Consider the following 25,686-nt stretch of genomic DNA (forward strand, 5'->3'; position numbering starts at 1 on the left):
TAGATTTTTAGCTCTTTAATGCCTCTGACAGTATATTGCACTGAGAATACATTTCCAGAAAATTGTACAACTTGTTATAACTTTTTTAATGTTTCATATGTTATTTATTACTACTTGTTATTTATTATGATTTTTTTCTATTGTGAATATATTTGCACTGAAATACTCTTTAGGGAAGTGTCGCCTCAAAGTGGAAAATGAAGTAACTGTGAAGTGACTGCTCCCAGTACAGAATATACCAATTATGTAGTCAGAATATATCTATTGCAATTCAATGTATAGCTCTGTGATTTGGCTTACTGCCTAACTAGTTTCTAACTATGGAGTTGACATGTTCAATGGCAGGGCTGTCTGCCAGCTGTGATGTACAATAAGGCAAAGGTCTGATCAGATTAAAAGTTTTCACCTGCAATTTTGTAAATACACTCATCAAATCAGGCCCCCATGTGTGTGCCAAATAAATAGGAATAGTTAAATGGTTGCAAACAACTGATGGAGAGATGCTCAAGCTAGTGCAAAATGACAGATTATTTCTCAGAGTGTGACTCCATATGTAAAGCACATATAAGCGTGCATTAACGCCCTTTATCATAGGAAGGACATTAACTATGGCTGACTAAACCTTCAGCTGTGTGACAGACCTGGTTTTTCATCTCCATCACAGAATGCTTTGTGATACCTTCACACAGGCACCTTTTCTGGTGCTGACAAAGCACAGAGTGTTACTATGTGCTCTTTGACTGGTGACGATGAAAGTGTCTATTGTGGAATCTATTCTAACACGCACTTAAAGGTGAAATCACTTATATACTGGCATCATTTTGCAACCAGAAGTTCTAGACAGGTAGCTCTCAGGAAAGCAAATTCTTGCTAGAAAAGCCAAGATTTCAGTAGTAGAAAGGCAAAGAAAGCAGGAATTTCTTCTTTAACTGTCCTTGTCCATTATACAGCCAACATTAAAGTTACAAATTTATTTATCTGAAAAATCTGACAGTTAAAAATGACAATGTTGAGGTATTTGATATATATGGACAGGTTTGCTAGTGTTCTTTGGCTGCTTTCTGCTGTTCCAGTAATACAACAGAGCCATAAACCCAGCTGGATTTACAGCTGCTTTGTTTGCTAGAGCAATGAAAAAGGGGCCAGGGTGTCCCTGTGAAAATGGCTCATATTCTGCAGCCTAGATTCTCAACAATAGGGACTTAAATCTACATTTAGGTGATTAAATAAATGGCCCTCTTTTCTGAAGAGCTGAGCCTACTTGTGTCCCACAGAGCCACTAAAGAAACTTGAGTTTAATGGTTTCTGGTGTGTGAGACTCTACCTGCAGTGGCTTCAGCTGTGAAATGAAGGACTGATTTGGAGATGGGGCTTATACAGGGTATGGAACAAGTTTTCAAAATTCCTGGATGAGATGGAGTCCTAGGACTGCATGGAGAAGGGATGATTAGGTGACAAACGCTTGGCACTTGAGATGTAATAGTCCTGATTCAATGCTCAGCAGCCTGAAAATCAGAATGTGCTTGAGTGAGCCTAAAAACAATTTGACATGAGTAATTAATCCTGATAGAAAATACATCTATTGTTAACAGCAAATTGTCACTTTAAAGTTGGACAAGAAAACGCAACACCACATCAACATGTCTTGGCATCTTCTGTCCATGTTTCCTAGTATGATCCTTATTGTGTTTATTTCTGTGAGGCTGGCAAGGATTTCTCTTGATTCTAGAGAAAGCATTAAAGCTGCACCTTACTTTAACCAAGAAGGAAATGGACATTGCAAAAGCAGAGAAAAAAAAAGGTAGTTTAGATTTTGTATCTCTTCCAAATCTGAAAGAAAATCCTTTGGTAGGAAATGTAGATGGGAAAAAACCCTGCAAGAATATGGCAACAGTGTTCCTTCAAAATGATTAATTATTTTTAAACCCTCTACTTTGGGAGTGCAATGCACTCTTATTAACTTTTGGGGTCAAACTTTGATAGTTGGAAGCAGACTGGTTCTGAAACAGATTTCTTACAGCCAAATCAGAAAGGTTTGTTGCAATATAAACTTCTTGAACTATTGAACTTTTCCTCCTACGCATTAAAAGACCAGATTTTAAATTTGTTCAGATCAGTACAGAACAACAAACTTCAGCTCAGTGCAATTTATTTATGTCAGCTAAAGATATGATTTTCTCTGCTAATTTTTGTGGTTCCTATCAGCGAAAATGGACCCATGATCCAAGTGTTTTAGAATTTAAGCAATGCAGCCTACATAGGAAGGTTAATTGTGCAGCGACTTCTGCTATTAGCAGAAGACAGAGGATATTAATTTACTTTGATTTTCTATGGACTTGTGAGGCAAGGCAGAATTTTCTTTGCTCCTTTCAATTTAAAAATAATTTCTAGTTTACAATATAAAGGAATAATTTTAATTGGAAAGGAAATATGACATCCTGATTTACCAAAATGAACAATAAATAAAAAGGAAAGTGTAAGCACAAAACACAATATATGTAGTCTAGATTTCAAGTGTTTCCTTTAGCTATGATTCAGTAAGTCAAATGGCTATTTTTATTTTCACTTCTATAATCCAATAGACTGTAACTTAAAAACTGAGTTTATCACACTAGCCTGTCACTGAAGCAAAATCTAGTATGGTCATTCTAGTTCAGGAGGTTAAGATAAGGTTTTTGAAATAAGTGCATTACAAAATGGAAATGATTCTCCACTGAAAAATTCCTGGAGCAATTTTTATCCTTATCTGAGAAACTTCAAAATGGAATAGAACATAGTCAATCTTAAAATGAATAGAACTCAATCTCCCCCAACCTAAACTCCCACCTAAACTGGCCTCTCCACCCCAAACCAAGCCTCCCACCCAGTGTCATCTTTCCTCAGCCTTGAAATGTCGTGTTTATGAGCAGAGAAGTCTCAGATGCTTCTCTGGTCTGGGAAGCATGGATCTAAAACATTTTGTCATCTCCTGTTAGAGCCAAGAATTCCTTTAGTACCTTTGCTTCAAAGATAAAGTGATACACAGAGCAAGGTTCAGGGGAGGCAAACTTGCTGCTGCTCCACGCGAGGTTGGTGCCCTAACCGAGCATCCTTGGGGGCATTCCTTCATACAACTCCTAACCTTAAGCCAGCCTTTCCAAAGGCTTTCATCTGGAGCAGAGCAGAATGGGGTATCACAATATGTGTGTTTGCCCTCAGGAGGCATGGCAAAGGTTATGAGGCATTATTGACCTGCAGTGTAATAATGTCCCTCAAGACTAACCTTAAAACTTTCAGTTCTGAGTAAGTAAGACTGGCTGGATCTTTTCTATGTCTCTGGGAATATTATAGCTTTTCATAAAACTATGTATAAAGAGTACTGAAAAAGGGCAAGAGGAAATTGCTATCTTCTCTGAGACAGGCCTGCAAGGCACACACATCCTTGGTTTAAACAAATCTCTCTTTGTTAAGATGGTTGGTCAGACTTGTATGGCAACATCAATATAATCTTGACAATGCTAGGAAGGAGCAGTCTGGCTACATCATATCTTCATTCTTCCAGTTCCCAAATAGAATGAAGCTTAACATACAGCTTTACTGGATTGAGAGTTGGTACACGGGCTTGCAACTTTGAATTTGATGGAACTAAAAATCTTTTACATTAGTTGAGATTCTGGCCTCTACTTTAGATTACAGGAGCAATTTCCAGCACTGCTAAAATCTTTCTAAAAAGAAGAATGCCAATTATTTTTCAAAATTAGGCAAATATTTAATTTTCATACAGTGTAGCAGATTACAAGACCTATCTTTTTCTAGGAAGGTTTATTTTGAAGGCCAGAAATGCCTAATAAGTGGTGCAATGTTCTTCATCTCAGGTGAAAAGACTGACAAGCATGGATTTTAATTTAAAATTAGATGAGGTTTGCAGAAGAGCTTTTTAAGAACTTCTAAGCCATTTAGAATCACATCTAATGGAAATTTTCCATTTTAATACCTGGTCTTGTGGTTTCATGTAGTAGATCAAGGTATATATCACAGAGGAGGGTTCCTGGGGAGGGCAAATTTGTTCCAATACTTTTTTTCTTACAATGTCAGTGAAATTTATATATTTATAAAGTAGAAACTGCACGCCCTTTCATATTCATGTTTTTCAATGACATTAACATTTATATGTGCTGGAGCTGCTTTCACATCAGCCACCATCTGCTTTACCAGTTTGTTCACCATCTCACAATGTTGACCATTACACCAAAATCTTTTAGCTACTTTGTACCAAGAATTTTTTACAAAGTATCCTTTAGGTGTCTTTAATATAGCTGGAAATCATATTAACAGCAACTTCAAACAGATCTGTGTAACTTTTTGATTTTCCATGTAATTTTTCATGTGGAAAAATGGTCTCCAAATCCAAAACCATATAAAAACAAGAGAATGCTATTACTAAAAAGTCCAGTACTGCCTGTCAATCTATTTTTCAAATTTGATCAGAAATATTTGACCTTGATGAAATTTTAAAGCTAACCCTAATTAACTGCAAAGAAGAGCAAGGTATTTCATTGACAACACTTGAATAGAGTTCTGTGTCATTAAAACTTCACCTTATAATTTGGCACAATGTAACTATCAAAAATACCAGGAAATAAATCTTTGCCTTAAACTATGTGATATGTGTGAAAGATCTTGCTCATTTCTACCAGGTTCCTAATAGACAAATATCACAAAACTACTACTTGTCAGAGACTCCAAGGAAGGAAAAATGAATGGGTGCTGATTCACTCAAAATTTTCCATCAGAAGACTGGCTGTAGTGAAACTCTCCTGTAAGAATATCTGCCTTGAGACGTGGTGAAGACCTGCACTCTGTGCATGCTAATGGCTCAGTGGCACATGCTACTTGAAAATTATAGTTTAGGAATCTCAGTTTTACATTCAGTGATAACTTTAGCAAACTGCATTTTTTTCCTTTTCTGTTTCTTTCTAATATTCATTAGGGTTTTTTTTTTAGCCCAAACATTATTTATGAAAATGGTGTAAAGGAATTTTATGTGGTCATTAAACTGCTTAAATCCATATTGGTAACATAGGTCTTCTTCCACTGGTCTGATTCTATAAATTAAAATCATAGAGAACACTAATTCAGTCAAATCCCTTTCCTACTAAATGATTTAGAAGAATTGATCTCTTTGGAGGGTTGGGAGGATGAAACCCCAGCCTTTTTATCTGCAAATCTGGAGTCCTAATAATCCAACTAATCTCTTTCAGACCATCACTTTCTAGGTCTGTAAATCTGGCAACATGAGAAAGGTAGAGGTATTACAATGTGATGAGATCTGATCATAAATTGTTTTAACCTGAGACTCTCTGGCCTGGTAAGACTCAAGTTTTGGAATAAAGGATAATGAAAAAACTCAACAAACAAAATCATCACCACTAGCGAAAGCAAATAGGAAAGATATTGAAACTAATGACTGCAATAAACGTTTGCATTAGAAATCAGTTACCACTGAGTATCACTAAACAGGTAATTTTCACCAGGCTAGCAGCTAGATTACCTGCTTTAGTGGATACAGGTTATAAAGCCAGAAAACCTTGTTATGTCAATTTTCTTGCTGGCAATGTAATCATGTTGAATACCTTTTGCCCTAACACTGCTAGGGAGAGAGTCATTTTCTTATTACCAAAACCCAGCATTCAAGGCTAATGCTTCAATAACACTAAAAAATCTCCTTACTTTCTCTACATATTGATGTTTCTGTCATTGCAAGGGGAGTGATTTTATCAGCTGAGTTAGAGACGGCCCAACATTCTATTTTGAATGAACTTTCCTATGATGGTTAAGCAAACCCCAGGTCAGTTCAGAAATCAGTCCATTAACTGAAAAGTTGTGGAAGAGAAGAACTGGCAATTGGAACTGACAGCTGACTTTTAAGATAGAAATTGGGGACCACTCCTGAATGTAATTGCTAAGGAAGCAGCAATCTGCAGCCTGAGTTACTTGAGAATTGTTCAGCTCAGAGCAGGACTTGTAGAGTGCTTTTTCTTGCCTTCTGGTGACAGGAAACATGACCTGGCCACTATACATGGTCACTAAAAAGATTGCAGTTAGCTTGCCATTGATGGACAAGGGTATCCTGCTCATTATTGCTGCTGCTTAGCTTTTACTTTGAGAATGAAGCTAGGCTGCCCTTCAGCTCAGCTCCCAAACCTGTACAGTGGCACTCTCCTCAAAGTTAAAAAAAAGCACAGCCTCGGCCACTGCTCAGGTTAAGACCATTGGACAGGAGGTGACTATTAAGGTACTCACATTGCTCCCTGCAGGTGAGTACATTACTTCCTAGAGTTTTCCAGATCTTACACAGCAAAATATGTCGACTTTCAGGTCTGGTGTAATCCCCAACCATTTTTGTGCCGAAACCACCTCATATCTGGTTCCATGTTTGGCTAAGGCAATTAAATAATTGCATGTCATGGCAATGTCCACATGAAAACCATCCACATGAAAACTGACTGGCCTAAAATGACTTCTCACATCCCACCCCACAAACCCATGCTCGGACAAAGTGTTAGGAGGGAAGCAATGCTCTGTGACTGCCCTTATGTCATGGGCAGTCCTGGCTGACAGGCATCAATATGATGAGAAAACCCCAGAATGTACACCTTTGGATTTCTATTTTGACTGTCCAATTGCTTCCCAAGGTAAGGGTGTGAGCTTTTGGATCATACCTATAAGGCACTTAAATCTCTCATATTATATAGGAAGCACAGCTCAAAGCTCTGGATTTTGGATGATACGTTGGGGGAAAAATTCTTTAAAACAGACATTGTTGTGCCTAATGCAGATATATCAAAGTTTTTTGGTCGATCCCGTGAGGAACAAAAGTTTTAGGCATCTTTGACTTCCTTTGTCAATCAAAGTCAGTGGGAAGCACATTTAAGTCTGGAACAAATACCACTGTGGCTGTTCAGTGGTAAACCTGCATGGAGGTGTTTCGTCTACTATCACTGAAGCAAAACACAGTGCACTATTTCTTAAAGACTTTTTAAAAAAAGCTCAAAAGTTGGAGGAGTTTTTTTCGCCTTTTTCTCACAGCTGCTTCTAGTTCAGCATAAAATTCTTAAGTGTGATGCACACTTATGAGAGAGGAATTCTGCAAGATGACACCCTTTTTTCAGTTTACCATTATGTGAATATAAACAGCAAACACATTCCCTTTCTATAGAACACCATTTTTAGCGTCTCATTTATTGCCTGTTCCATCATATCCCTACTATGAACTGATGAAAAAAATATGTACACTCCAAAGAAGGGTGTGGTGATATTTTTAACCTGTGATTTCCACAGATGCCAGTTTCAGAAACCCTGGAGTGTTGATACATATGTGGTGTCCCCAGATAAAGCTTTTCTTTAATGTTTCATAATACAATTTCCAAATAGTCTTTTAGTGGAAGACAGTGCTTGGATGTAATTTCACATAAAGAATAAGGGGTCAGAGGACTTGTACTGGAGTTCTGTGTCCACCCAAAGAATGTTAACCCTCTTTTTTTCATGCTAAGATTCTCTGGGGAGTCTCTCACAAGTATGTATTGTAGATGATCTTGTCTCTACCTAGGTGACTAATAGCTTATAAATTCAGTACTTTTATTACAAACATAGTATATATTTTTAAAAAGCACAGTACTAAGATGCATTGGTGCAAAATAGTTACTACAACAGAAACATATATTTTTAATGAGCCCTAAAGCCAATAAAACAGCAATTATGAATGTAATTCACTACCATAACAAAGTAATTTATTTATCATAATAAATTATCTCAGAATTAAAAAATAAAATATTACTTTGGCTGCAGTCTGTCAGAAGGGGCAGATTTAACCATTCTGCTTTAAATGAGACATTAGAAAAGACAAATCAGGCAATTATATGTTAGATAATTAAAGGCCTTATGAAAACCAGACACATTTTGAAGAGAGAAAAGAAAATGTAATTCCCACTGGAGCTAAGAATCCAACTTTCTCTTCAGAAAAGTCTATAACTGAGAGAAAAGTTTTGCATTTTATTTTTTTTTTCTTTTACTTGAAGAAAAACAAGTGTAGAATTAGAATCCAAACATTAAGTTATAAAAAACCCCTCACACTGACCTCCAGAATTTTGGAAGAAATCCCAGTAAGTAATGAGGGAGTAAGAGAATGAGAAAGGAAAAAACTTTTTTTTCTTTTTTTTCTTTTCTTTTTTTTAATACTTACAGTGCCTTTAGGGACTTTATCTCGGTATGTTGAGTAAACAACACAATGGAATTATACAGGTAGTCTCTCCCTCACCACATGTTTAAATCATGCAACAAATGTTTGACTGGTGGCTTTGTACTGAAAAGTGCCCGATCACTTCAACCTTCTGGTAAAAGAGAACATGACTTAAAGGGAAGTGAGTTAGAAAATAATACAGCAACACACAAAAATTTGGCAGCAGAATCACTGTGAGAGATTGAAGCATCATCTCTAATATAAGCAAGCAACCCTGAGAACTGGAAGCAGAGGATTTCAGATAGCTTGGGAATTTGGCTGCCTCTGTGGCAGATACAGTAAACAGCCTCAGAAATGATTGTGTATTTCTGCTAATCACTTAGGCCATAAGATAACAGCTAAGTTGACATTTTGTGTGCAAGAAGTGAAACTGCTTACTCTGGTTCCCTATTTTCTGTCATTTTTGCAGAACAGTGACTGTCAGCAGTGCACCCTGAGTGTAATAACAGTACAGCACATTGGCAAAAAGACAACCTTGAGACTTATGTGCCCCCAAACACAAGCCCTCTCTGAAATTTTCTCAAGTTTTAAAATGATAAATGTTTCTATCTTTGCACATCATCTAGTAAGAACGCAAAGAGTGCAAAAATAAAGGAAGTTGAAGGCTACTTGGGCCTTCTCTTTTTTTAGAAATATGCCCAGCACTTGGTCTTTAGCTTGCTTTCTTTTCACACTTAAGTATTCAGTTCCATCACTGCTGTTTAGTGATAATTTCATGACTTGGTGTTGCAATTGGTTTTGTTATTAGAACTAATTTAAAACATTTCTCTCTTTTTATCCACAGCCGTACATTTTTATTTGCACTCAGGTACTGTTGCTGAAAAAATTGTTCATGAGACCACAGTGTAATTTTCATTGATGATATATCCTTGGTAAAGACAGTTCTCTTTAGGGAAGGTAGAAGTAGTGTTATAAACAAAAAGCTTGAAGAACCATTTATCTTGAAGTCAGATAAAATTTGCTTTTCATCAGGGAATGTAAAAACTCACATGTAGATACAGGATAACACTGTTTCAGGCTTAGGCATTCAGAAAAGAGTTTCTGTCTTCCTGTGCTCCCTTCATTTAAACTTGATAGGAAATACATCAGTACTGAAATGATCTATTAATGATTTGTATGTAATATCACTCACAGTCTGTAATGTTTTCTTCTGATACTGTGTTTTTCCTAAAGGTACAATTAAAGTACTGAACCTATCACAAGTACCACTTTGCTCTAGAAAAAGAAGCAATATATGTTCTTTCCAATCTGTATTTCACATTTCTACATGCTTACAGTTATTACCTTTGTTAATATCACAGGCAAGATGTGATTTTGATGCTGAAGAGAGGTGCATATGGCCTTCAGCAGTTCATCCTACTGTGGTAGATGTGGCCTTCAGCAGTTCACCTTAGTGGTGAACACCCATGGTCTTTTTGGAAGAAGCACATCTAAAATAGGAACAGTTTTGTGTAGAAATTCTGACAGTCCATCCTTTCCTCTAGTGAAATCATGGGGATTTTGCCAATGGGTGGGTGAAAGATTATCTTGAAATCTTGCTGAGTGCTTCCATTGATGATAAGGGAAGTGTCAAATCACATAAGGATTAAATATGAAGAGTATATTTAATTCAAGCATTTTGGGAAGCAGAAAGAAAATACCTAGAGACATGAGAAATAATGTATATGGTGATAAAGGAGAGTAGAGGTGGATGTTTCCATAGGAACCAAGAGAAAAGAGATTTGTCTGTCTTCAGAATCACTTGGGGTCAGCAAGTTTCTTGGTACAATTCTTCCTTTTCCTTCTGTTCTTGAAAACTCTTTAGATACTTGGAAAAGAAAAAAGAGTTTGAAAGGTGGACAGAAGTCAAGACTAGGTTAACTGCAAAGCCAGTGTTGCCTAATTTGCATGAGGTCTTCTATGGTATCAAGTATCTTTCAGTGATAATTAATGCATGTGTTTATAAGGAGCTGATGAGTACTAATTAGGCCACACATGTCTTCTTTGGATTGTTAGGTCTGGGAAATATGGAACATAGCACTTTTCTCCTTCTGCAGAATGGTGAGAAAAGCAAGTAAATCTCACCAGAAGAGTACTGGCCAGAGAAAATATTACTATTTTCATGTCCCTAGTTGTAGTGACTAAAAGTTTTGGTTTTTTGTTTTTGTTTTTTTTTTTTTTCTTATAAGTGGATACTCTGACACATGTTCAGGCAGAAAAATGTGATTTGTTTATATAACAGAACCAAAATGCTTCCAAAGCCCAGATATTCAAGGAGATATGTGAAATGCCTTGTGCTAGAAAAGATCTGGAGCTGACAGCTAGCAAATAGCTAGGAAGGAGCTAGTAATGCATTGCAGTGGCAATAAAAAGCAATGTGATCTCGTGTAGTAAAGCAATGGAACAATTACTTGCACAGCATCGTTGTGGTTAAACCTCTCTGGCCAGATCACACCTGCACTATAGCCTCCAGTTCCACCACCTACAGAAAGGTACCAGTAAATACAGAGTTGCAATGGTTGAAAGAGTGAAAGAGGAGGAACATTGAAAAGGTCCCTACTATTTTACTCAGCCCAATAGAAAATATGGAAATGGTTGAACTCATACATGACAAATGTAATTATGAAACAGGATGAGAAAAATATCGAAGCTTAACTATGGTTAAATAAATAGAGATTGCATATGAAAACAGTGTATTTTTTTCATGGTAATATTTTCCCCATGGGAATGCCAACATTTTTACAGTAAGTTTGAGGAAATCCCTGGAGAGCATATGTCAGGAAGCAATCATGAATTTGTAGTTATAAGAATGCATTTAGCATATCTTTCTCATTCTCATTAGTATTATTATTATAGAAATAATATTCAATTAAATATAAGAGGTAGGGGAATTGTGAGCTGCAGGAAAGAAGAAAAGTTGTAGCTATATGCTCCTCATCAGATTCACAAATTACTGCAAGAAATAATTTCTTTTTAGTCAGATGTAAAAGGAAAAATATGGAATGCAAAGCTTGAGTTAAAGGTCAGTGGGAAGAAGACTTGAGTGCTCAGAGTTCTGCCATGAAATCATAGGAACTTTATCAGGTGACATTGAATGGGACATCTCTTCAAGGAAATTAATTTTCCAGAAGTCTGGTCTTATTTTCCCTACAGCTTGAATTTCTGTAGACCCCAGAGACAAGGTTTCTGGTAATGCTGCTTCCTTAAGGCGACACATCAAAGAGAAGCTTTGCCTTGAGTTAACATTAGGAGTAAGTGAGAAGAAATACACCAGACAGCCAGACTGTCTGTTTTAGAGTCCCTTCAGACCAGTGGTGGCATGAACATGGCCAGGCAGAAGCCAGCTGAGAGCCGGGGTTGTTTGGGGAAGTTTTTCACCCTTTTCACTTCTGTTTAAAACAGCAGCTGCTGGCCTTGCTAAAATGGGTCTAAAATTGGTTCTTGACAAAATCATGTATAGTCTCAAGGCTGTTATTCTTTCACGATCATGGAGATTATTGTTGTTCTGCATGCCTGGATCTTGAAAATGACATACTACAGCATGTTCCAAAGTCAGTCATGTAAAAAGTCAAGAAATGAGCTAGTAAACAAAAATTCACATTATCCTGACCAGCTTTGCTAGTTGCTTTAAAAGAGAATGATAAAGTTATGTTTCCTGCCCTGGGCCTGTATTTCTTTCTGTAGTTTTCTATAAGCCTGTTGTGGAAGACAGAATTTAAATGTCATGGATCATTGCCAGCAGAAAAATGAAACTTCTCTTGGGTGGGAGCAGAGAATGTCAATGGCTTGTTTGAGCTTCGGATTCATTTTGCAGACACACAACTCAATTCAAGGAGATTTGGTAGGATGAGATAAACAAGTGTTGACAAAACGTAGAAAAGAAACAGACTTTCACATACTTATGGAAGGTAGGTAAGCTGCTTCTCTGAAAGGGAGCACTTTAGAGGCTGATCTCTTGCCAGGCTTAAGCTGCAGATTGCTGTGTAGCATGTCTGTGTTTCATTCCTTTCCCTGAGTTAGACATGGTTTCTCATCCCCTAGAAATGAAAGGTGGATGGGCAGAAAAAAAAAGGGGGGAGGGAATGATGTCTTTTTCTCCAGTTCTGAGGTATCAGAACAGGCACGATCCAAATGTGGCACCATCACTTATTAATGTCAGAGCTATCCATACACAAATCAAGACAGTCTGAAAATACACCTAAAGAAAAGACCTTGATTGTTTTCCTGCACATTAGGTGGAAAATTAAACTCAGAAATACTTTTTAGAATACAGTTCTCTTTTGGTTTTTTGCCAAGACATTGATACAAAGATCTGTGCTTCTAGGCTAAAAGGAGTGCTTTTCTAAAAGAGACTGTAGGATGAAGCTCTCTGAGGTATCTTACTCACTGATTTTGTAAATAGATTTTAGTGGGATAATTTCCATTATTAAAATAATCATGCCAATAAAATATTTGTCTGAAACAGGGTTCTATGCATTACTGAGGTCATCTTTTCCTGAACAGGAAACAAGATTAGGGCTTTGCAGACAAAATTATCAGTTCTTATTGGGTGGACTTGATGTAACATTTCTTTCTCACTTTAAATCTGTTTAGTTTGAAGTTATATCTTTTTGAATTCTTCATCTTTCACAAATGTTTCTGTGCACTTCTACCTAGGGCATCTGTACACTAGTGCAGACTACTAATTAGCCTACTTTTTGAAATAAATTTTCCCATGTAGATTAAATTAGGTTTTAACCAGTGTGACTGCAGAATTCAGTTCAACTCAGAGAAGACAATAATCTAGAGAGTTTACATTAATGTAAAAGAGAGTGAGATATTTTTTCTCAAGTGGGATAACAACTGGGTATGGTTGCTCCATCTATGCAGGTTTTTTGTGTTTTTATCAATACCCCTGTGACACTAGTAATGCATAGTTTGAATGAAATGTAACCTGTCAGGGAATAGAAAGATGGATAGAAAATTAAAGTATAAATCTTGTGCATAGTTTCTCATTGTATAGATTTTTGTATCCTTAGTTAAGCCCAAATATTTATGAAAACAAGGACAAGTTCCATAGGTAGAATAATATGAAAATCTCTATCTACATTGTGAAGTATCTATGGAAAGGAAACAAGAAAATTAAATTACTGTATAAAGAGATAGTTTCTTATATGCATTCAAAGTCCTTTGTGTATACAGATGTGCATTTGCAAGTACTGCTTGGTATAGAAAGTATGTTGTGTCCATGAGAATCCATATACAACTCAACTTCAAAATTAACCTCTCCCTGTATAGATACCATATTTCTCAAAGGATCAACTATTAGATTTTCTTAAATCCTCTTCAAATTAGCAACATAATTCAATCCAAACTCTGATTCTCACAAGTGGTGCTCATTATATATTTTGGTGTATTACAACTGTTTTAGCTTTTGTCCGGGAAATGATAATATACCAAGTCCTATTTGTATATCAATTTTTTCTATCTCTTTTTGGCCTAAGGAAAATAAAATAGAGGAGAAAAAGTGGTGAAAGGATCAGGTGTCTGCTTGTTATTAGCAAACCCTGGGTACTTTATTTTACCTGATGTAAACAGAACTGATGGTGGAGGTATGACTGACACCAAAGAAGTCTTCAAACATCAGCATTTTCTTGCTCTTCAGTACAACCTTTTATACCCTTCCTCTTTCATCCTTAACACCTGTGTGCCCTTTCTCCCCTTTTGTGATTGCTCAGTACACCTCAGCATTCCATCCCTCCTTGCCCTCAACACTCTTCACCTGTCCTACACAGTTACAGCCCATTGGGGATGTGGCTCAGCCCCAGCCCCACTCCCAGTTACCACAAACTGTGCCTACAATGAACAAAAATGCTGACTGTACTTTGTATACAACAAACAACTCCTCACTGGCGCAGGGCTGAAGAAGAAAGGTGAAACAATTTCAATCATCATGTTAATAAACCCCCTATATTTAGCATAAGTTCTCATTTAAATGTTTCCTAGGAAATTGAATGGAGCAAACAAACATCAGGATTCTTCTTGCAGCAGGCTGGACCAAAGATAATTCAACACTGCATGTGGTCCAAAGCTGAAACTGAGGTGAAGGAAGGTGAAGTACTGCTCAGTCAACCCTATGATACCCAGTGACTACCCTCTGTTTTGATCTCAGAGCCATATATGCCCTTCAACAAGTCCTAAACCTGACTGCTGTGCCATAAGCAAAAAAACCCCACAGAACAGTGTGCCATCCATAAACCAACTCTAGGGCAAAATAAATGTCATCAGGAAAAAGAATCAGGACCATCATATTCATAAGCAAAGAGTCTGCACATCATTTTCCTTATTCATTGCTCGGTAATGACAACTTCAAAAGCTTATATTTCCACTTACTTTGACAACAAACACATTCAATCTATAGTTATTGAAGCTGGTTATTTCAATATCAATTTATTAGCAGCATTAACATGAATGCTGATTGTTTTTAAATGCAAAAACAATGTCTTTGTCACTAATTTTAGAACTAATTTTAATTTGAACTTGACATTAATATAAACATGACAATGCCACTTTGCCACTGTGTATTTCCATCATGTATTTTTATTTTCTCATGGGAACTGAGAGAATATGATTCATAATGACAATATTAATATAAGCCTATGAATAACAATAAGAATTTATAATAATATTAACATACATTACATCATCTGTATTGAATCTGTCAACAATAATATCTTAGATTTTTTTTCCTGACATGGCATACATTTTCATGTGTCTATAAATGTCTTCATTAATATACATTTATGATTACTCTTAGGTTTATGCATAGTCTCTTCTATTATGCAAATAAGGGTTATAACATACTCAAAGAGAGCAACTCTCCATACATCACTTTTATCTTTAGTAAGTCCTGTAAAAGGGAAGTAGGTTAAAAACTCATCCCCATTAATTAAAATTGGTTTACATTCTTGAACGAAAAATGTTCATAGCAAAGGATATCTATGAAACCGTTACACAGCTTTTGTATATAAAATCTCTCAGGAAAAAACCTATAAAAAAAAAGTATTTTTCAGTACTGACAAAAAGAATAATGAAAAGGAAGCTATTTACAGCTTGTAGTGAAAGTTTTATCTCTACATACATCCAGGTGCAATTGGGGACAATAAGACAGTCACAAAGGCAGTTCTAAATGATGCATAGTTGTTCGAGGGCATATGGTACATTTCACTTTTAACTGAGATTTTTTCTACCCTTTTAGTGCTTTATGTTAGAATCTTAACAAGATTTGTTAGTCCAGCTTGTTTTCTTTAAAGTACAGTTGCTAAAAAAAGCCAAGAAGGAAAACTAGTGTCACAGCCATCTGTGAAAAGAGACAGAGCAATAAATGTGTTGAATTGTGGTGAGATCTACACCAGTAACTATGAAGGTCTCTGGGGAAATCTTCACATGCTGTTGATCTTCTAGTGAACTGGACCATCAAACACATCACTAACATTACAAGGAAATAAAAGCTTTTTCCTGCATCTTCCTTCACTGCATATAAGAAGAAAAACCCGTCTGTAGAGATTAGTAATTAAACTATCTCAAGATGAAAGTGCGAGTGACATCTTTTAGCCCCAAAGAGTTTAGGAATTATCCTTTTGTTCTTGTGAGAGTGCAATTAGATTAAGTAGTCTCTATTGTCCATATTGAGAAAAAAGCTACCTGGAAGTGAAGACTTTGATTCAAAGAGATTTTTTTTAGAATGTCTGTAGGCAACTCATATGTTCGTATTGAAGCTGCAGCTCAGGAGCTTTCCTGAATGGGGAAGTAAGGTGATTGTTAAAATCCACACAGCCATGCCTAATGCAAAATTTCTGAGGCCCAATACGTACTTCTTTCTTGAGCCAGTGTCATCACTCATTAGGAGATACAACTTGTCATGTATGATTAAAAATGTATTAATTAAAATTGCCGTGTCAAAAGGTTAACTATATGATTTATGCTATTTGATTATAAGTGTCTTTAGAGAGATGTTAGTCTGGATTCCAATTTACACCATAAGATATATTCCCTTTTAACTCAGAAAGATGAGTTTCACCAAAGGAAAGAAGGAAGGATATGTTGAGAGAATACAGCTTTTGCTCTGAGATGGCTGCAAGAACCCTTTTACAGGTAAGTTTGTGTTGGGGTAGGCAGAGGGAACCTTGCCCTGGCAGCCACTGTTGAACATAGGGTACAGGAGGAGATCTTGCTGCTTCTGGAGGGGGCTCCCCAGACCTGCACTGCAGCACTCTCAGTCACAGGGCAGCACGACCTGTCTCCCCTTTGGTGGAAGCTGTCACAGCCAAATCCAACAGCCAAGCAGCACAGCCAGGTTCTGGCAGGAGTAAAGCTGGGAACTTCCCCCTCCTCCTGATCTGTCTGCTGCTTAAACGAGGGTTTGTGTGTTTATGAGTGGCTTCCATGCCAGGGTCAAACATGGACAACTGTGATTCTGTTGTAGGGAATGTTATATGCAATTACTGCTATGGATGGCTGCTGTCAGTTTGAATACTGCAGGACAAGGTACTGTTTCAGCAGCTGCACAAAAAACCCCAATGGCTAGGAGTAAAGTTAATCAACATGTTTAAGGATCTTCCTAAGAAATTACAGTTATTTGTGGCTTTGATTTTGGTCCTTTGGGAGTCACACAGCATATGATGGGATCATCAGTGTTTCATTTCGGTCACTCCACCATGTACCTTAAGTCAAAACTGGGCTAGATTTCATGTCATCTATTGTATTTAAATTCCTTGCTCTCTTGGTTCAGTACACAAAATCTTTATACAGCAGAATCAACATGAGATTGACTAGAGAGATGATTTTGGCCCTGGTCAGTTCTTGCTATATGAGTGGTGTTGAGTGGTATGTTTGCTGTCACTCAGGGTCTTGAGATCTGACTCACACCAAGTCAGTCCTGGAAGCAATGGAATCCAATGTAGAGATTTGTCTTTGTTTTTATATTAAAATTGTGTGAGATAAAAAGAAAAAGAATTTGTGGAAGGAAAGTATTTTCAGATGGCAAAACTGGGTTAAAATTATTTTTTAGGTGTGTAGGTGCAAAGGAGAGCTATTTCATCTTTATTTTTCTGAACTACAACTTTTGTCATTAGTATATTGGTTGTACTTCCACTTGGGTCCTGTGTTGTCTTCAGGATATGTTGGATCTGCTACTGGAGTGGGAGTTGGGAGTAACAACCAAGGAAAACAATCTATTCTTATGCTTTAGGAAAGATATTTTGAGCAAATCTGTCTGCAAATTTACTACTCGAAGCTTGTTTGTTTTCAAATATTCAATGACAAAACCCAAGACTCATACCCTCTCAAACCTTCCTCAGAGCAGCATGCAAGAGTGCTGCTTAAAGTCCAAAAAAAAAAAAGACAAAAATGTCAACAGAAACCCTAAATTAATGAATGTTCTGTCATATATAATAAGAATAATGAAAATAAAATTAAGTATGAAATAGTATGCAAAATATTACATTAAACTCTTAATTTGTAGGCTTTCACAGGTATTGAAAAAGGTCTCGTTTCTGCAATAGTCGAATTTCTGTGTTTTATTTTCATTTAAGATGCAAATTCTTATATAGTGACACTCATCAATTAAAAAAGAAAATTGATGTATTTTATAAATCCTACTTATAGATTTCTTTATAGACTAATGTAAATTTGCTAGATCTCTATTATAAAATGATACAAATCTTTGATTAGATGTATTTAATCTCTAAGATTTTTCATACCATTTTGACATAGCCTAAAATACCATTGTAATCACTATGCATGTAGGCATTTTCATAATATTTGGAAATAAATTACCTCTCAATTCTGTTGATTCTTGCTTTTAATAAACAACTTAATCTCAGAACTTTTGCATTGTCCTTATAGCCTACTCTAAAGGATAGTGATAAGTAGTTTAATTGATTTCAATAGTCTGTAACTCTTAGACTTTACTAGAAGGGCATAAAGTCATGCACGAGCTGTAAATCATAGTTGATTTACATGAGAAGTCTCTGGGGGGTGGATTGAAAGGGTGGTTTTATCAAATAGAGATCAACATTTATACCTGATGAAATAAATTTTAATAATTTGGAAATATTTTCCCCTATCTTTGAATGCTTTTTAGTGAGTTCTTGACTGAATTAAATTTATTCTTTGGATCTTCTTTATTTTACAGAAATTTATAGTGACCACACCCAAGCTAACCACTGCTCTTTTCCCAGGAAAACTGGATGATACCGTTAATATATCAGCTGCAAAATAATAATGTTAACCTTTGCATTGTCCCCTACTAGCTTCAGCATCATCATTAACTGAAGTGTGACTCACTTCCTGGAGGATAAATTTTTCCATTTAAGAGGCCACATGAAGAGCATTACCTGCACAAGCAGGGAAGAGTGCTGTGCAGTTGGGCGGATGCCTCTGAAGAAGCAGAGTTGGAGCAGGTGACGCAAATAAGGGGAACATAACAAGGGCCACAACTCCATTAGGCTGCACTGCCCAGTTAATTGCTCTCACTCCCATTTACCCCTTGGAATGCTCATGTGGATAAATGATACACAGAGGTACTGAAAAGGTGAGAGAAAGCTGTAGATAGCTGAGCTGTCTGTCTATTTGCTGTAGGAAAGAGTCTGTGGGTGTGCATATAAATTAAGTTACTGGCTGGTCTTTTTTTTTGCTACCCTTAACTTTCCCTGTGAAATGTCTTTTCATGGCCTGACTTTTTAAAGGAAGAATCATGCAATTTGATGCAATTATGAACTGTCCTTACTATACTGGATTCATAATGGCCTGATATATTTCAGCCTCAGCAGTTTATCAGCTATATTGAAAATAATAAATATAAGACCGAGAAAATATATATTTTTAAATTAAATGAATGTACAGAAACAGATTCAATTGTCTGCTAGTTCTTTGAAAACTGTTAAGTGTATATAATACCACAAACCATGCAATTGATATAATTTAGGAACACTTTCAAAAAAGTTGCCACCCTTACCAGAGCTTCTGTGAACTTCTGGATGCAGGTTTTACTGAATCTTGACTTTCATAGTTACTTTAAATTATAGACTTAAACTAAAAGAGCAACCTATTAATAAATACCATTCTATTTCAGCACAAAAAAATGGGCCAAAGTAATGGTAGGGCTCTGATTTAAACAAAGAGGAGATTTAAGGAAATAAATACCCACAGTGACATTACAGCATAAATTTCAGCTATCTGAATTGCAACCCATTGAAGGCAGAGTTTGCCTTAATGGTTATAATTATTTTGGAGTCTTTTTCTCTGTAGGCAGTTCAGCTTCTCAGAAAAACACCATTTCTTTTGTCCTTCTCTTTGCCCTTACCCGAATCTATACAATCTAAACCACTGTAACATTCAAATAATGAAAATCATTAACAGAATGCGTGGGGGAAGTATTATTATCCTCAGTTTTGCATGTGAAGAATTGAAATCAAGACAGAAGTAAAAGGATTTGACCAGTTTCACCTAGGAAGTCTGTGGCAGAGTAGGGAATAGATTGTGAGTCTTCTAAATCTAAGGTTAATTTCCTAACTTCTGACCCATCTAACCTCTGTAATTAGTCTCCTTTTCCATGTCCCAGCTGAGTGTGACTAAATATAACTCTAAGATATTGTGTTGTTCCTTGATTTGGTTTATGTTGGCTTCTCCCATTACCATATTCTTATTCTGTATTCCTTTTATATAAGGTTTTCTTTTTTTCTTAGGCGATAGTATCTGGAAAATGAAGAATAGATAAGTTCATTGCTAGGGTAGTCAATTGTAGTGTTCTTGACCCTTAGTGTTGATTCAAGTTTTGACAAAAAATATACACAACGTAATTTTCAGATATGATGAAAATTATAAGTGAAATAATATGACAGACATGATTTTTGCCTTTGCATTTCAAATACATAATTATTAAATCTTAATCTTAGGAAGAGAAGAGAAGAGAAGAGAAGAGAAGAGAAGAGAAGAGAAGAGAAGAGAAGAGAAGAGAAGAGAGGAAAAGGGGTTGGTCCATTCTTTCCTTCATCAGAAGATCTTGTAATGCATTATTCTCAAAAGACATTTGTTTTCCATGGTGTTCTGCCATCTTTAGCTGACCCCATTCTTCCTTTCATTGCCTAATAGACTGGTCTGGGAGGACCTCATTTGGATGGAAGGAGGAAATATTCTTCCTCAGATAGAATGAGGGCAAATCTAGTAATCTTCAGCAGCTCGATACACAAGCCCCAGTTACGTCAAAGCAAACCCTGGGTGAGATCATTAGGAAAAGAATTTCTGAATAAATCTATTTAAAAGTGTCTGAAAAGGTTAATGTTCTTACTGGCTAAGATTTCCAAAATTAATTCTTCTGCAAGCAGATTTGTATACTAGTCTCCTTTGAACACAAATGCATGCAAGAAGTACCTTACCACAAACACATTCAAGAAGTACATTACCCCACTTTCTGCCAATCTAGTCCTGTCTTTAAATATTCAAAATTTTAACAATCATAAAATATCCAAATGTGTAGAAGTTTCTGCAGTTAACTGAGACTGACTTTCAAAGCTATGAGCTTTTTGATCTCCTAAAGATCTGAGAGCATTTTGTAGTTTACACTTGCAGAGAGGTGTTTCAAAAGAGATATGATTATCTCATAGTCATAAAAAAGCATAATGAGTTATTTTTATTTTTTAAAATATACAAAGCATTTATTTGTGTGAATATTTTTTCCAGAAAACCCCACAGGTTTATGAGACAAAAGATCCAAAGAGCATTGACTTTGAAACAACATAAGAGCATGTGTGAATTTTTTATTCATATTCTTTTTTTTTTCATATGAAAAGTAGAAGTGTTCTTTTAAACTGAAGAAATCCAGCACAATTACTTTTCTGAATCAGTTTTCTGTCATCATTAGTGGAAGAAAATACATATAAAATTTAATGGTCATGAACTGACTGGAAAGAAAAAGGTTGCAAGCTAAAAAGAAATACTGAAAAATTTTCAGATCTCTATTTTCTGGGTCATGTATGATTTTGGAACAATCTGTGTATGTTTTAAGCAAGTAGAGATCATAAGAGAAAAAAAAATATTTTAAATAATTCTGTAAATAAAAATGTCTATTTACCTGAGTAATTTCGAGTCTGCTTTGATAATCTAGATTACTTAAACTCATCCACAGAGTTTAGTATATCCACTTTTGGAAAAAATTGAACTTTTGCTGAACTGTCAAACATACAATTTCAACTCAACTAATTGTTTTTATTGGTTTATTTTTTTTCCAAGAGAATAAGCAGGTTAGTCAGTTATGGAATGTCTGATAAAGAAAAAAGATACATTCTTAAACATTCTCCACACAATTGTTTTCTCCTCTAGAAATGAAGGAAAGGAAATATTGTCTTAAAATGTCTGTCCAGAATTGACAATAATTTCTTATTGTTTTGGCAAAAGGATGTGGATAATATTGGCTACACTTGAACTGAGTACTGTGATTTATTTTAGAGTCACTGTTATTCAATTTGGTGTTTAGCTGCCTTTTCATCATCTCTGTACTTACATCCATTGAGAGCAGAAGTTGCTGGGCACTGCTTATGATTGTTTGGTATTTCCTACTGGTATGCTATGTGTGTTCCTTTGAGATAGGAAATATGAATCTTTCCTGGAGCATATGTGGCCCCAAAATGAAAAACCCAAACCTCCAAACTCCCTCCTCCTAGCCTCTCCAACAACTATTTTCAAAGGATCTCTCCAGCTCCCTTATCTCATTAGTGCACCTGATGGCTCTGCCCAACAGCTTTCCCATCTCTCTTCAGGGCCCTAGAAATGTCCAAATTGACTGCTATAAGCAATGTGTTTGGCTGTTGTTTCAAGTGAAAAATGGACAGAATGTAATTTTCTTTGTTTCAGTATCATATTTTTAACTACACACTGTTTTCTGCCCAGAACACATCTGATGAAACTGGAGAGCCTTATGCCTTCCTGAATTTCTAAGCACCACCATACTTATGTAAAGCTATTAAACACTATGTGATGATTAATGTATATTATGAGCGATCAGCTCAACTAAATTTCCATGAAAACCAGTTTATAAAGAAAAAATGGAAAAAAAAAAAATGAAGTAGAGATGGTATAGGTCTGAAACTTGTTCTCTCATATCACTACTGTGTGAGGGAGTCATATGAGTACAGAATTCACGTGCAGCCGCTGGGAAATGTGATGTGTAAAAAAATACTACCAGCCTTCCATCTGACTTTCTTAGGTAGCCAAGTATTGCAGAAATTTTGCCTTGTAATGAATTTATTATCTAAATGCTCATTAGGTAACGTAAGAAGATAATCTCCATTTGCATATGAGCAAGATGTGCACCAAAATAGCTGCAGCTTAAACTTGCAAACATTGTATCACAAAATATTGATTTTTTCAAAGACTTCAGCATACTTAAAGAATTTTCTATGTGTCTTTCCCTTGGCTTTAATTATTCAGGACCTTTGAAAAACAAACTCAATGTTTTTAAGATGCTTACTCAGAAAATTAGAAATTAGGAGAGTCATTTATGAAAAATTTAATATGACTGACTTCACTTATCTGACACTGGAGTTTGTTGACAAATTCAGTTATTTTTTCTTTTTTTTTTTTCTTTTTTTTTTTCTTTTTTTTTTTTTTTGGTAAAAATAGACCAGCTTTTAGTACAAATGTTGCTGGGGACCTAGCATTATGACCTGTACCACCCTTCTTCATGTGCAGAATACTGGTCTCTACACATCATTGGAGTTCCAACCTTCAAATCATGTTTTGCCTTTTCCTGCTAGGTTAAAAATCATGGTACTATCAGAAAATTTCTAATTTGTGTCAATGGTATTTAGAACTTAAAAAGAAGTAATAAATATAATATCAAATTCAAGTGGAAGGAATTATTTGACTCCACTTTACCTGTAAACATGTGATGTATTGTGATGTATTGATCTGTCTCCATCTGTAATAACCTGCACATTACCGTTCTGTGTTTCAAGAGACCTAAAAATCTAATCCAAAGCTATATTCACAGAGAAGATGCATAGTGGGCATGCACTTCCCAGGAGCACAATTAGAGGGTTTAAACTGGAGAAGGCTGTGTTGGATTTGGGACTGCAAGATTACATTTCCATTTTTTGTAAAATTAGTGTCTGTTTTAACATGTTCTACTTACAGTCAGGGCTCTGCATTAGCAGGACAGCATTTGCTTTCAATACCTAGTTTGCACCTTTGTATCATGCTGTATCTACACCCAAAATACATAGGTGTAGAAATCTGGCCACTATTAACTTGATGAGTTTGTGCCTGGCCCTTGCACAGTCCAGATGAATTCCAAGGAGCGTAAATGTTCTTTTGTGTTTGTCCAGCATTTACATCTCCATTCACCCCTTAAATATCTAGGTGCACCTTAAATTCTGCTTGCAATTTTTCCTCGTGTGAATTTTTTGGGTATGCTCATAATGAGCCAAGTCCAAATACAGTCAAGCAGCTCAGTTCCAACTTCCCAGCTATCTCCTGGAACAAAGGAGATAATGCTCTGTGCTCTCTCTGACGCAGTAAGAGCTCTCTGAGGAGAATGAGGACAGCCAGCAAGGGGAGGGAAAGCAAACTGAAGAGAGACATCTGAGCCAGAGCTCCCACCTCCCCAAGGACTCCTCCAGCCAACAGTGAAGCCTTGTCTCCAAGGCACTCTGATATTCACAAGTGCAGCAGAAGCATGGGAGTTGTTAGAATTGCCTGGGGTTTGTTCAGTTTCCTACTTAAATGCAGTGTGCTGTGCTCTCTATCATTATGTCTGGGAAGAAGGTTACCTGACCAAATTTTTCTGAAAATTTTTAGCTTATGCTCCTTCTTGTCCCTCATAGTTTAGTGAAAGAACTAGAAAGAACAGCATGTATTTTGTGAAATATTTCTCTTTGTCACTTTATGATATCAAATTTTGTCATTATTTCATCCACAGGTTTTCCACTAGAGAAAAGGTTGTTCAGTCTGGTCCTCAGTTTTTAATCCTATCCACACTGAAAATATTCTTACTGGCAACAAAAATAATCTTATTTGAATAAAAGAGATTGAAAAGTGATATGAAATGTGTTTCTACATATAAAAAAATTTAAACTACTCTACTTTTTGTTGAACAATAGTTGAACATAGTTGAACAATGACTGTATTCAGTTTATCATTCCAGATATTTCTTCCTGTATACTTCCTCACCAGGTTTTGAAAATACTTATTTTTTTAAGGGAGAGCTATTTCACAGACCCTCCCACTTTGTCTGAGAAACACAATCACGTGAGAACTGATTGCTATCCCCTGAAAAGATGTTTTCACTTAGAATTAATACAGCTTTATTTAATTTATGGCATCACATGACATGATAAATTATGAATTAAAAATATCATTATTTTCTGTGTGAATGCTTGTCATCCATTTTGATAGCAAATTAATCCTGAAGCTTTTGAAAAAGAGCTTCCAGCAGCACACAGTAACATCATTAGTAGCACAGCCTCAAAAAAGTCCTTTTGCATATAGGGAGTCCTAGAATCTGCACTGCTCTGATTTGTCTGGCTTCTATAATTTACTAGATTTTCCTTTATAATATGTTGTATTCAAAGCTAAATAGAATGGATTGCTTACACTCAAACAATAGTTTATAGATAGCAGGATTTAAATATGACACATGTGCTGCCCATCAGTTCTAGCAAGGACAGAGGTATGGATCCAGCTGACAGTACTCTATCAAAAGCTTGTTTGCAAATTACTAATTTGCATATCTGCCCTAGCATACACTTTCAAACTTTTTTTTTCAATTTTTTTTTTATAATTTCCTATTGTGCATTCATTTGCTTTCAAACTCAGCCAGACATGAAAAAATATTCTGCATACCATGACGCATATGTTTAAAATGAACCTCTAGGTTTTTTGAAAAAACACAAGGACATTTTTTCTGTTATTTTAGTATTTTGATTTCACTAGAAAAGATGAAGTGATGGACTAGAAATAATAGCACAAAGCTAACTAAACCCCTTTTTATCCTAGAACATTTGAAATTGTTTGGCTGAAGTTTCAGTCAAAGATTTGTGCTGTTTCTTCTTTAATCTGAACTGATTCACCCATTCCAGTGAAGTTAAGAATAGATTTTCTGTCTTTGTATGATTCCTGACTGTCTGTAATCTGAGGAAATGAAAAAGGAATGAAATTACTTTTTCATTTGCTATGGGACAGTACTTGGCAGAAATACTTTCTTTGGTACTCAGTTTTTAAACAAAGAATCTTGAGAACAGCTTCCAGCTTATTCAGCATCACACATAAACTGAATCAACAGCACCTCTGGGTTGAGTTTCTAACTGTGCTGCTTGACTGAAACATCTCACACTGCATCTGATTTTCTCTTTTTACTGATCATAGCTTTTATGGCTTTTGTTTAACCTAGGCTA

At 36.0% G+C, this 25,686-nt stretch overlaps 1 long non-coding RNA gene across 1 annotated transcript in view; it reads left to right on the forward strand.

Annotated features, from left to right (window-relative positions):
* The window catches only part of LOC139585750 (uncharacterized), a 55,230-nt gene extending 33,511 nt beyond the window's left edge, over nucleotides 1–21,719 (forward strand). The window contains exons 3-4 of the long non-coding RNA XR_011677283.1: nucleotides 18,550–18,830; nucleotides 20,194–21,719. This is a non-coding gene — a long non-coding RNA (uncharacterized lncRNA). The remainder of the gene's footprint in view (nucleotides 1–18,549; nucleotides 18,831–20,193) is intronic.
* Nucleotides 21,720–25,686: the final 3,967 nt, after the last annotated feature.

This window comes from Agelaius tricolor, unplaced genomic scaffold, assembly GCF_023055355.1.
Source record: "Agelaius tricolor isolate 1412-34295 unplaced genomic scaffold, bAgeTri1.0.p SCAF_2, whole genome shotgun sequence".
Taxonomy (NCBI): domain Eukaryota; kingdom Metazoa; phylum Chordata; class Aves; order Passeriformes; family Icteridae; genus Agelaius; species Agelaius tricolor.